This window comes from Manis pentadactyla, chromosome 2 (genome assembly GCF_030020395.1).
Source record: "Manis pentadactyla isolate mManPen7 chromosome 2, mManPen7.hap1, whole genome shotgun sequence".
NCBI lineage: Eukaryota > Metazoa > Chordata > Mammalia > Pholidota > Manidae > Manis > Manis pentadactyla.
Genome location: NC_080020.1, coordinates 218878860 through 218893533, shown reverse-complemented (window position 1 = coordinate 218893533; position 14674 = coordinate 218878860). Strand labels below are relative to the sequence as shown.

Genomic DNA, 14674 nt, shown 5'->3' with positions numbered 1-14674 from the left:
TTCTTGTGGGATCCCTGTTTCCACATTTTTTGGTGCCTCAATACTTCTTGTGATTTCACCTCTCCAGACAGTAAGCCTCCAGGCCCCTATCAGGTGGGGGAGAGGCAACCTCCAGGCTGTGAGAGGTGAGGGAGGAAGGGACGTGTGTACACAGAGAAAAAGAGCCCCAAGGTCCTAAGTCCTTCTTAGACAATAGCCCAAATGAATTACTTTATCCTTTTTTTAATGATGAATATGTTTTTATTTCTCTCATAATTAAAAAATGTGAATATTCCATAATTCAGCCATGGCCTTCACTTCCAGGTAACTTCTTCATTGGGTCTCAATTACTTCTTAAATAACACACTGTTGTTCCAGAAGGCAGTTAGCTTTTCTTCATTCAGTCAGGTAACATCCAAAGATAAATCCCACAGGGATGAGTATATGTGACCAGGGATAAACCCAATGGTCACACACAATCTGAAATAAATTCACCACGACGGCTCAGCCCTAGTGCCAACAACCCAAGGCCAACAGGCAACAGTGGGTTCAGCCCCCAAATGAATTTAAAACAAAGGAGACCTAAACCTGTAGCTTCATGTAAATGTGTAAGTTATCAGGTCAGACACAGAAACAGAGTTATTCAAATACAGTTGATTAAAAAACAAACTTGGAACAATGGCAGATGGGGAAACTGAAATTTTCCTGGAGGATAAGGATATGCATTTGGATTTTATAGAGACAATGCTCCTATTTGCATAAGTCGTTGAAGACAGAATATCAGGTATCAGCAAGCCTGAGTAGTGATATAAATTCTGGGGGTGGGAAGGATGGGGTGGGTGTTAGGAAGATCTCTGTCTTTACTGAAAAGCTGTCACCTAAGTGAATGAAGATTTTGGTGGGGTGGGGGGGACTACACTCAAGCAAAAACACAAAACAAAACAAAAATCCTATAATTTATGCACACAGGGCACATGTGCTAAAGAGGAGGATACGGGGCTGGAGAGAGAGTGGACCAGTCCCTTATCTCTGGTGTTATTTCAATTCTGATAAGAGTTTGGCACTCACTGACCAGTCTCAGATATCATCAAGGATGTTTCTGGTCAGCTCTACTTTTCAATTGATTCTCTTACTAAAATACATGCAAATATATCTGATTTCAATTAGAAATGGTTCTAAGCCCCATAACAGCACAAAATCTAGGGAAATTCTATAAGAAACTATGAAATTATTCATTCTGTATGCACACACATTTTAGTAACCACTTATCAAGTCTCTGCAGAATTACCAAAATAAATGAATGCCAGCAAAGATTTAATTACCGTTTTTCACTCTACTGTAGTATTATGACACAAGCTCTGTTTTAACTAAGATGTTGCTTTTTACATAGATCATGAATGGTTTCAGTGTGTTTTGTCTTTTTCTTTAACAGTGTTTTTCTTTAAAGAGATCAGTACCATACCAAAGTATCTATTAAATTCACCTTTAATTAATTGTATAGTTCTGGAGACTATAGATACAGAGGGCTTCATCCAGCAAGTACACTGCTTAAAAGTTGTTAAAGGTTGTTTTTTGCTTTTTTAATTTTGGTATCATTAATCTACAATTACATGAGGAACATTATGTTTACTAGACTCCCCCCTTCACCAAGTCCCCCCCACATACCCCATTAGTTACTGTCCATCAGCATAGTGAGATGCTGCAAAATCACTATTTGTCTTCTCTGTGTTGCACAGCCCTCCCCGTGCCCCCTACACACATTATACATGCTAATCGTAAGGCCCTCTTTCTTCTTCCACCCCTTCTCCCTCCCTTCCCACCCATCCTCCCCAGTCCCTTTCCCTTTGGTAACTGTTAGTCCATTCCTGGGTTCTGTGAGTCTGCTGCTGTTTTGTTCCTTCAGTTTTTCTTTGTTCTTATACTCCACATATGAGTAAAATCATTTGGTACTTGTCTTTCTCCGCCTGGCTTATTTCACTAAGCATAATACCCTCTAGCTCTATCCATGTTGTTGCAAATGGTAGGATTTGTTTTCTTCTTATGGCTGAATAATATTCCATTGTGTTAAAGGTTGTTTTTTTTATTGAAGCATCATTGGTATACAATCCTATGAAGGTTTCACATGAGCAACATTATGGTTTCAACATTTACACTTGTTCATTTTTGAGCAATGAGGATCTAGAAAGAAATCCTGAAAGAAATCTGTTCCTCAAGAATTGAAAAAGATCTGAGATGCTATTATACTCCAAGCTAGTACGTTAATTTGGTCCAGTTTCATAGATGCTGGTAGGAGACATGAGTTTCTTGGGCCAGGAAGGAGGGAGGATATCTTACAGCAATAGCAGTAGGCACAGTTATCACACTTTCTGTGTGCTGGCTATCTAAGCGCCTATTCCCTATCTGCCTATCTAAGAGGGGAAATAAATCCTGCACACCCTGTGGGTTGTGTTACAGGAAACCCAAATTTTTCATAATGGGCAGTAAGCATGCCTGCCCTTTGCTCTGGAGGGAAGCACTATCTCCATCTTCCAAGCTTTTCCAGTAAAAAATACATTCATTCTTGTAAAGATTGTCCAAAATCATAGATAATCTAGGTCCTCTTACAGGACATGCAGAAGAAATGTGAGAAAGACATGAAAAAATATCTCCCAACAACATCCACCTCTCTTTTCTATGTCATCTTAGCATCTAGTCAGTTTTTCCATAACCATGCCACTGCCAGCCATTCTAAACCATCTGACTGGCAGAACTGGGAGTCAAATCTTTCCATTAAACTCATAGAGCATATAATTAAAGCTACCGTCAAGAGGACCTCAGGCACCAGGATGAGCCCACTGTGTAATGCTGTGCCCACCTAGAGTCCTATACCCGTGGAGCACTGTCTCCAACACTACTTGGATGTACCCTAATGTTAATATCCATAATAAATCTGATTTTTAGAAGGCCTTTGAAATAATTCACAGTACTCATTTCCCTTCTCAGAAAAACTAGAGATGTTAAATGACATTTAGCATAAACTCCTCCTTTTACAGGTAAGAAAAATGACACCCAAGCAGAAGAAATATTATTTGTTTGAAGGCACAAAACAAAGGATTAAACCAGGTCTCTGAACTCCCTGTCTCCTTCATGGCTGTTAGCTGGAAAAGTCATGTTCCCTGGCACACCGCCATGTCTGATATTGAGCCTGGGGAACCGGAACAAAAGCCAACACTCCTCATCTCCATAATGGACTAGCAAATAGGTTAGTGCTGAACTGCATGTTACCAGCTAGTTTAGAAAAATATTGTGATTAATTTATATTGAATCAAGAGAGGGATGAAGAGATTTTAAAAGACAAGAGATCCCAGCTACTGAAAGAATAAAAGGCACACCAAATCCAGAAATGTTGACGGCCATGTCACAGCTGGCCCAGGAGGCGCTGCCTCCGTGGGGGTCAAGAGCAAGACCAGATGAGGGGGGAGGCAGTGCTGAAGACTGTGAAAGTCACAAGAGAGGAGTGGACTCCTGAAAAGTGGTGGCCAGGGACCCTTACCCTGACCCACCCCAGCCTTCAGGCAAGGTCAAGGTTATGTTTGAGTGTAGAGAGGACTCAGTTACAGTATATATATGTTACATATGCTCTGAGCCATGGTAAGATTATCTAGGGAACAAGTGAGTTATAAATCCACAATACAAAATAGATAGATAGATAGATATTGGAAATATTCATAAGTTGGGATTTTCTTGTTTTCAGTTTGTTGTTATGTCTGCCAGACCTTAGAAAGACCTTAGAAATGAATTACTACGAATCAATTGATCTGAAATGTTTACTCTTCTAAGCAATAAGAAATCATTCAAAATAAAAAAATGTTTAGTATTTGTGTGTTTGTGTGTACACATTCTGATTCGTCAATATATCAGACATCTACCATTCTTCAATAAATAATCATTCATTCCACATGTACCGACTACATAATGGCCTAGCTCTCTAATAATCGCTGAGAGGACAGCAATGCCACACAGACAAAAATCTCTGTCCCAGAAGTATTCACATTTTAGCTAGGAAGTAAGATCATTTCATTTATACAATACACATAACAATTGTAGGTACGTTAATATGCTATTGTAATATATAGTATACACCTAATATATGATACACCTACCAATGTTAGGTGTATTAATATCATGTGCATATAGTACTATATGGTATATACCTAATATGATAGTATATATCCATTATATATAATATAACTGACAATGCCAGTCTGTAAGAGAAAGAAGGCAGAGACTCAGTATGTATAATAATTAAGAGCAGAACCACTGGATACCTCCACCAAGTACAGCTGTGGCCTTGACTGAGGTACTCAACTGATCTACACCTTAGCAGCTTCTTCTTTTCTAGTATATACCTCACAAGATTTTTCAGATGTTAAATGAATTAACATCTGAAAAGTGCTTATTATGCTGCCTGGCACATGGTAAGCCCTCTATAAATATCAGATATTACTACCATGGAATGTAGGCGAGACAGATTACTAAATGCTAATCAGAATAGGTTAGATTCTATTGTTTTTCTCTTCAAAAGCCTCCCTCTATTTCTGTAACTTGCTTTTGAAACCTGAGATCCAAATGCATCAGCCTCTTCATCTTTCTCTGAACACGCCTCACCATCACACATGCACCCAAGCAATGCACCTATGACATTTCACAGGCTATGTTCCCTGAACGCCAGCCCAGCCATGTCTGCCAACTTGCGAGGACTCGTCCTTCCTCCTTCATGAAGTCCTCCCGACTTATTCTAGGTGAAATCACCTTTTTAGCTCCTCTGCCTTCCCAAAGCTCTCTCCTTTTCTATGCCATTTTCCAGGCAGGCAATTTTTAGCAAAACACTTGAACCTGTTTCAGTATCCTTTCTGGGAAGGTGGGGGTAATAATAACACCTAATCTTATCAGGTCATTGTGAGGACGAATGCATGTAAAGTTCTCATAAAAAATGCTGGTTCATAATGCTCAACACTATTGGCATTGTTTTTATCATTATTAGAAGCATTATGTGTCATGTTATAAGTATGCATTTTTGTTTGCTTCTCACTTGTATTTAAATTATTAGCATGAAGGGAAGGGACCACATCAAGCTTTTCTCATCTTTGTATCCTCAGCACCAATCATAGTGCCTGAGATGTGAAAGAACCAAATTAATAATGGATAATTCATTTAATTTTATACCTCTAGCATAGCAGCTCATAGAGAGTAGATGCTCAAAACTTTTTCAGAAAAGAACTGAATGAAGTCTTAGCCATGGTATGATTTAAGCATGTCCATTCATGTACAATCTCTAAAATTATTTTGACTATTTCATGCAAGGAAAAAGAAAAGCTTGTCTTGATTTATCTTGGAAGTGATAAAATACTGCATCAGATTGAGTGGCATAGACTGAAAGTTTTGTCTCCCAAAGTTCATGTGTTGAAATACTAACCTGTAATGTTATGGCATTAAGAGGTAGCATCTTTAGAAAGTGATTAGGTCACAAGGGCCCTGAAGAGAGCTTCCATCAGCCCATTACCATGTTGGCAGCATGATCTTGGGCTTCCAAACTACAGAATCAAGAGAAATAAGTTTTTGTTATTTATACACCACCTGGTATATGGCACTTTGTTATTACAGCCTGAATTGACTATGGCAATGAGTCAAGAATGCATATTGGTTTTCAAAAAGATACCCTAAAAAGAGTAATGAAAGAATAGATAATTAGCAAGATCATGAAAAAAAAAATAAGAGCAAATATATACTTAGAGTGATTAATCCAAAAGAAGTCAAGAAATAAGAAGAAAATACAAAAGTGGTTGTAAAACTAGAAATCAAATAGTAAGTTGGAAGACAGATATAACCCAAAACATATTAATACATTAAATGTAATTGTTTAAATGCCCAATTGAAAGGCAAGGTTTATCAGAATGACTATAAAATCTAATATTGTTTACAAAAGATGCAACATAAATATAAAAAGACAGTGGCTGAAAATAAATGAATCAAAGTTGACATAAAAAAATTAAAAATCAATCTACCACATGATCCAGCAATTGAACTTCTAGGTATATACCCAAAGGAAATGAAAACAGGATATCAAAGAGATATATGTGCTCTCACGTTTACTGCAGCACTATTCACAATAGCCAAGGTACAGAAATAACCTTAAGTGTCTTTCAACAGATGAATGGATAGAGATGTCACACACACACACACACACACAGGAACATTATTCAGCCACAAGAAAGAAGGAAATGCTGCCGTTTGTGACAACCTGGATGGACCTTGAGGGCATTATGTTAAATGAAATAAGTCAGAGAAAGACAAATACTGTATAATGTCACTTATATGTGGAATCTAAACAAAACAAAACAAAAAAATTCATAGATACAAAGAACAGATCAGTGATCGCCAAAGGTAGGCAGTAAGGGATGAGCAAAATGGGTGAATGTGGTTAAAAGTACTAACTTCCAGTTATAACAAGTCAGTCATGGGCCTGTAACATACAGAATGGTGACTATAGTTAATACTGTACTGTATATTGAAAGCTGCTAAGAGAGTAAATTTTAAAAGTTCTTATCACAAGAAACTAAATATGTGAGGTGATAGATATTAACTTGTGGTAATGATTTCACAATATATACATACATCAAATCATTATGTTGTATACCTCAAACTAATATAACGTCACGTCACAATGCAGATGGAAAAAGGCACTTGTAACAACTAAGAATAAAGGGAAAATTTTGGTGTGATACAGTAGTATACATTTAAAAAGACTATAACAATAAGCCTAAATGCTACTCTATAAAATTGGGAATAAATCAAGGCAGCCAGTTATCTCCATTTCTATTCAGTCTTGTGCTGGAGGTCTTAGTGCAATGGGACAAGAAAATATAAAAGATATAAGACTTGGAAAGAAAGTAATAAAAACATCATTAACATAAAGAAATCTAAAATAAAGTAGTCAAACTATTAAAAATAAGAGTTAAATTTGACAAGTTCGCTTTTTATAGTTACATAAAAACCAGTGGTCTTTCTGTAAAACAAAACAATGAAGCAGAAATAAAATGTTTCAAATGCCATCATTTACAAAGAAAATTCTTTAGGACACAAAAAGCACTAACCCACACAGAAACAATTTGACTACTTTAATATCAAGAATATCCCTTCATTAAAAAAGACACAAACCATGGATTGAGAAAAGATATTTGCAATGCATATATTCAATAAAGGACTCCAGAATATATGAAGAATTTCTACAAATCAATAAGGCAAAAACATGCAACACCACAGATGTGTGGGCAAAAACCCAAATGGGCATTTCATACATACACACACACACACACACACACACACACAATTACACAATCCAAATGGTCCAATAAATATGTGGGAAGGTGCCTGAGCTCTTAACCATCAGATAACTGCAAATTAATACCACAATTAAATGCCACTATGCAAAAATATGAAAATACTAACTGCTGCAGAATATGTGAAGCAACTAAAACTCTCTTTCAGTGCTTAGTGGGAACGGCAATTTGAAAAACACTTTAGAAAATATTTTGATAGCATTTGCTAAAGCTTAGCCCAAGTTTATCTTATGGCATAGCGATTCCATTCCTAAGTATATACCCAACAGAAATGTGTGCATCGGGGCAGTTACAGACATAAGCGAGACTACAGCGGTACTATTCCTAATAGTTAAATACAGAAAGTAACCCACATGTTCTTCAACAGTAACAGGGATAAACTGTGATAGACTCACAAAGTTGCAAAATACATGATAAGAATAAACAACTGTGATATGCCACAACATGAATGAATTTCAAAAACACAATGCTGAGAGGAAGTAGGTAATTACATAGAAATTCAAACTGTGTGATTCCATTCCTAAAAATTTCAAAGATGGCCAGAATTAACTGATGGTGATGCAACTAAAGTGGTTAACTTTTTTTTTTTTAACTAAGGTATCACTAATATACAATCTTATGAAGGTTTCACATGAGCAACATTGTGGTTTCGACATTCACAATAATATCAAGTCCCCCCACCAACCTCAACTCCATTGCAGTCAGTGTCTAACAGCAAAGTAGGATGCTATAGCATCATTAAAAGTGGTTAACTTTGGTAAGTGAAAGGGAAGCAAAGCTTCCAGGTTACTGAAATAATCTATATTTTGATCTGCGTAGCAGTTGCCTGAAAATGTTCACATTTTTTAAAAGTCTTTGAGCTACGTACTTACGATTAGTGTACTGTTCTTCGTGTATTTTTTCAATAAAAATGATGCATATATATGTGTATGTATGTATATAAATAGGAGAGGGTGACATGTTTTAATAATTTAGCCATATTGAACCAGCTTTCATAAATGTAGTGAATGTGAAAGAAAGATGATTCACCTTTGCCATTTACCATTCCTCCACAATATGCAATCCTTTATGTCTGAAAAAGCTCATAATTAAAGAAATTCCAGAAATACACACAGAGATTGTTGTGAAGTCAGGAATCACAGTCAGTACAGTAAGACCTTTTTTATTAAAAAGCTATAGAATATTTTGGGATCAGTTGTTAAATAACTTCATAGATATAAACATGTTAAATCAAAGTTTGCTGAAAAAAATGTTTTAATAATAAACACTATCCTATCTCAAATAGATTGAAAATCCTGGTGGAAAGTAATCTTTTTTTTTTGCCTCACCACACACACACACACACACACACACACACACACACACGCACACTCTCTCTCTCTGTTGGTGTGCAAATTAGGCCCCTGTACATGGAGGGCAGGGCAAAATTGCAGAGAGTGGCAGACCTCTCCAGACTGCTGGATGACAGGTGTAAGCAGCAAGGGAACTTGCATACAGGGCTGGCCCTGGGCAGCCGCAGGACAAGTAGATCTCTGTACCATGTGTACACCAGAATCTTTAAAGTTTATATGGAGGCCTGAACTGGGTTCAGTCATGTATTCAGCACAGATGTCTCTCAACACCTTACTCTCTCAAGGGCACATCCCTGAAACAGCTCCCAGTGTGGAAATGGTGGGCAGAACACCCATTCCATGCTGGAGGTGAGGAGCCTCTGATTGCCCAGGTCCAGCTCTCCGGTTAACCCAAGGTCACACCCTCTCAATGACCTCATCCAACACTCCACCTCTTGTGACTGGATCCTCCCATGTATATGCACCCCTCTTCTGAAACATGCCCTGAATAGCAAGGGGGTTACTGGCATGGAGATGGCTTATTGGGCAGCTGTCTGGCTGCATGGGAGGCAGATACCCCAGCAACAGTATAGGCACATTCAAGAGGAAACACAGATTAAGATAATGATTCCCAAAACAACACTTTTTTTTATCCTTCAAGAGCTCAATTATCTGAACCACTGATTTATTCAGTCCCCTAGGCTGGGGTCAGATCACTTGGGGCATTCACTTGTGTCCTCATGCAATTTAATAAAGATGATGCATTAGCAGACTCATCAGGTATGAAAACATAACGGTCTGTTTGTTTAGGTAAGGGTGCTTCCTAACAAGGCAGTAATAATGTCCAAAGCCATCTTATTTTGAAGGACGGTTTTTCTCATTAGAAACATTTCAGTGTTCAGTAAGGACGACCTTTGTCATCGATCATTCAAGCCTTTCTTGGTGAATTTAGTAAGGACATCTATGTATGCTAGGATGTCTCCCAGACCGATGGAAGGAATAAAGACGGGGCCAAGTAATCGTACCAGGGGAAAACGGATCAGGCCCATTTGGCCTAAAGGCAGAGGAGGATGGCAGCTTTAGGGACCTGGCCTGGTGGTGCATACTGTGTGTGCTGCCAGGGGAGGCAGCTCTGGCAGGCATGATGAGGAGATGCACTGGGGGGTAAGAAATGCCAGACTAGGCCCCCAACTTTCTCCCCTCTTTCCATGGTGCACTCTGTTGTAAGCGCAATGTGTTTCAATGGATCTGGCTTACAGCAAAACAAAGGAATCCCAGTGGAGATTGAATAGTGATCCTTCACCCAGGGGTGTGAAATAATTTATCCATCCCAGTGGGTGTCTTACTGCAAATTCAGTGGATGACATCTTTCCCAGGTATGACAGGGCCTGGCGTTCTCAGCAGCGTAGCACATTGGTCCATAGTGAGAGTCAGAGCAACGTCTGTCTCTGGCGATTTCCATACCTTTACAGTGCTGGCTGTCTCTGCAGGGTCCTTAGTCTGGCCTAAGGGTCAATTGGTCCTACAGATTGATCAGATATATTAAAACCTAAACTGTACTTTACTCCAGGGTGGTTTTACCTACCAGCAATTTTATCTATTGTTTTAACATTCCCATCTTAATTTCTAGCAATATTGCTGCTTCTAAGAAATAAGGGAGAGACTAAAATCTCCACTAAATGTCATGTTCTTCTAACTAGCCTTGCATATCATGACTTTTGAAATATGGTCCCTGATTACTGAATGTTGGATGAGGGCATCTATACATGGTACTCACCCTCACTGATGCCCTAATGGTGGCAGCCTGGTTTGCACGGCTATGGGGGAGAGCTTGGGTTAGGCTACATTCAGCGTCCATATAAACCAAAGCATACTTAGAACCCTCAGCAGGAGGGGGGCAATATAATCAGTCTGTCAAACCCTCGCAGGCTGAGAATTCTGGTGAAGGGTCCCAGATTCCTTCTGCAGTTGCCTTGGGCATTGTTTAGAACACAGAGGACATGCTGTTACTGACATGAACTGTATTTCAAGATCAATCCAGCATCCTTGGCAATGCCAACCAACTCTGGTGCTATGACAGCTGCTTTTCCTCTGCACCCCATCTGCTGTACCTACTGGTGAGTTGCTAAGGTTTGTATCGGGGTTAGAGAATCAGCTCCCTAACTGCCCAGTGTCGTCAGTGCCTTTTGAGCCAGGATGTAGGAAACAGCAAGGACTATTTCAGGTTCTTGAAAATCTCTTCCCATATATCCTGACCCCACAAGGGTTTGTTCATGATCACTGTCCAAGCCACAGGGTTAATCCTTTTAGAACAGCCTAGCTGTCAGGGGGAGACCAAAGAAACATGCAGAGGGAGACCAAGAAAGAGACCACTCCAGATTAGTAGGTAGCAGACTTAATAAGGAAGAGAAGGGAGGCAGGGAAAAGTATGAGGTACAAATATACTGTCAGAGACCCATGGTCAAGTTTCCGATTTCCATGTTGGACCCAGACACGGTATCTTGTCAGGGAATCTAGAAATGACTGAACTTAAAGACAAGTCAATTAACTAAAATCCTAAGAAACTGACACTGATGTCAATCACTAGTGAGAGAGAAAACTCCAAAGCAAGTCAGAACGTTCTCACTGTTCTGTCAATATATACTCTGTCTTAAATAGGAACGTGAGGAGTCAGGATATTCTTAGACTTTGGCAGGAGAAATAAGTGGCCTAATTCTGATGTGAGTGGCATTGACCAATGAGTGCCTAAAGGTTCCATCCCCACTGTGGGATTACAGACAGCTGGCTGTGGGCCAGACACACATGCCAGTACCTTCCCCCTGGAGTAACAAGAGAGAAACACAGATAATTCTGGGCTCTTACATCAATTTTCTCACTTTCATGTTGGTCTGTCCTTGTTGATCACTCAGCCTCTTCTAGATACAATAATAATGTTGGACAAGTCTATTTACAGTGTGTGAATTTTACTGAGTCCTCCAAAACAGATCTCCACATCTAGAGATACTTTAATTTTCTATGAAGTAACCTCACGACTCTATCAGAAAGGGGAAATATAATGCAGAGGAAAATAATCGGTAATTGAAAATTTTCATTAATGTATGTGAAAACAGAAGTTTATTAAGAATCATTGGACATCTAGTTTAAAAATAATTCAAAACTGCACATTCAATAAAAGAATTCCCATAGCAGGAGATAAATACCTTATCCTTGCTTAAAACAAGGCCTTTACCAAAACTTGAAAATTTCAAAGCTCCCTCGAGGCAACTTCCTACCAACCAATCCCACTGACAGTCCTGGGAGAAGCTAACCTGACGCTGTTTACAATAAGACCTCCTCCTTCCAGGTTTGGAAGCAAAGGATGCATTTTATCCTGTAAATTGATGAGAAGTCAACAGGAACGTGAAACCTAATTACATATATAGGCAAAAATCACTTTTTAAAAATCTACGAGCCAATAAACCCTGCAGAGAGTAATATAGGCGAGATCTACACTGTTCAATTCTTCAGAAAACTATCCAGTAAATCATTAAATCATACAGATCATGGTCTGCCTAATGCTAAGTACTTGGATATTTATATCATTCATTGTAAATGATGTGTGACATAACCCAATGGACACTTTTTATGTTCTAAGTACTGGATTATCATGCAAATATCACTGGACACTGGGGAACACCCTAAAATAGCAGTGTACATTTTATTTAAAACCAAGGTAGGTGTCAAGTCACACAGGGTGTCCATCGCATACCTCTTGAAGCAGCAAATGCAGACTATGAAGGGATTATAATAAACGGAGCCCCAGGAGGTGTGCAATGTGCCAGTATTCAAATACTCTTAATCCAAGAAAAATTTATTTCATAAAGATACATGGCTCCATTCCAAAAGGGGGAAATATTATAAAGTACAATTTTATTAATTGATGCCAGTATTACTACTTCAGACAACCTACTTGGAATACCACACCTCTCTAACCCCCAATCCCGTAGGACACAATGAGCTAGAAGAAAGTATTTAGAACTCACGTCCTTTCTGAGAACTCCTTTGTTTTCGATTATATTTTCCTATAGACACAATTGTGTGTATTTCTGAGGTATCTTTGTTCTCCCTTCCATCCATATGCATAACCTCTGTACCCTATTTGTATTGTTTGTACATCTCCCCAAACATCTTAACACCTCCCAATTTACCATCCCTGCAAAAGGCATTATTGGGCTTTCAGCGCTGCTTCCTGATCATTAATAAAGACATCACATTTTCTAAAAAACTCACCTTTGTTAAAAATATTTTTGCAACTTCAGATTATATAAAGACTAAAACAGGAGTAATTTGAAGACATTGTCACATATTACTATCCTTTGCATACCATCTTTTAGCTCATTTTCAGTTCTTGAAGCTGAATTTTTCTAGTTTGATTTGAATCAATTTTGCCAGTAAAATCTCACTGATGTTCTACCAATTACTCTAAGAGGAGAATATAGGATGAGCCCTACACTTAATCTTCTCTATTCATCTCTGAATTTAGCCATTCTACCATGAACGCTATTTAATTGTGTGTGTGTGCGCGTCGCCTGTGTGCACGTGCATGTGTTGAAGGACAGTGGTGTTGGGGGATGGAGAGTGTTTTTAAGAATACACAATTCACAAAAATAGGTTTACTATTCTGAGAGAGAGCAGAATGAAAGTAAACAAGAAATGAGCTCTGGCTCTAATCAAGTGAACAAACAGAGAAAAAAATATGGACCTCAGAACAGTATCTACCCCTTAGACCCAGGAAAGCAAGGCCCTTGCCTAAGGTGGCCTGGTGCTCCAAAGCTCCTTTCTTGAACTTTTCTAATTTCGACCCTCATCACCCTCAGGTGCCTGAGACTAGCTGGAGTCGGCAGTGCCCTGGAGCAGAACACCCTGAGCTGTTTGTCTCTTTCAGGGCATGCTGGCATTCTCTTCCCACCCATCTCTCAGTGCATGGGGGTCAACCAGTTGCACAGCTGGAGAGTAGAGTCACTGCAGGCCCATGGTTGGATCCCAAACCCAGGAAAATGACTTGACAAGTGAATTTTTCCCTTTTGCAGGCTCAGGATTTTCACAGGTTTGTAAGAGACTGGTCCACAAGAATGGTGCTGCCATGGTGATTTGGGGTGATGCGGATTGTTCATATGGATGGGATGGTCCCATACCCCCAGGGCAGCATATTCTAGGGGGTGTTCTCTATTAGAATGTGTGGATGACAGGAAATCCCTGTTAGTCATAGAGAATTCTACACAGATGAGTCATTGGAAACTCCACTTTAAAAATCAAAAAAAATTTTTAAATATTTTAAAATAATCTGGCAATAGTATCCACACTTGATTTGAAATTATGTCATGAAATCTTGGTACTGACTAGTTATGTAAAAACTCATACATTTTCTTTCCTTTGACCATGTTGGGAAAATACCCACACAGTGATACCTAAGTAAGTTCAAGTGTACATGTGGTTAACATGTACAATTTACTTTAAAAGGAAATTTAAAGGACATTATGCTTGATAATGTGGGTGGGCCTCATCCAAGCAGTTGAAGGACCTTAAAAGCAAACCTGGTATTTCCTTGACCCAGTTGTGCCTCTGAACCACAGCAGCAGTTCATGCCTGAGGATTTCCAGGCTGTCACCTGTCCTATCAATTTTGGACTTGTCAGTCCCCACAAGCACATAGGCCAATTTCTTAAAATTAATCAAAACTATCATCTATCCATCTATCCATGCTATTGGTTCTGTTTCTCTCATAGAAACCTAAAATACAGGGCAAGTATATCGCTCCTAAATGTTCAGATACATTTCCTGGCATCTAATCTCCTTGGGCCAATGTGGAAGATGCCCTGCCTTCACTCAATCATCATCGTGCCTAGAGGAGCTGACCCACTGACTGACCAGGCAGGGTCACAGGCCCGCCCCTAGAGGTAGGAGCTAAGTCATCTCCCTCAATGGCATGATCAAAGTGTCAAGGGAA

The 14674-nt window shown here is 39.1% G+C and overlaps 1 pseudogene; it reads right to left on the bottom strand.

Moving 5' to 3' along the window:
• Nucleotides 1-293: 293 nt before the first annotated feature.
• On the bottom strand, nucleotides 294-1067 carry LOC118910486 (NADH dehydrogenase [ubiquinone] 1 beta subcomplex subunit 1-like; annotated as a pseudogene).
• Between the last annotated feature and the right edge of the window lie 13607 nt (nucleotides 1068-14674).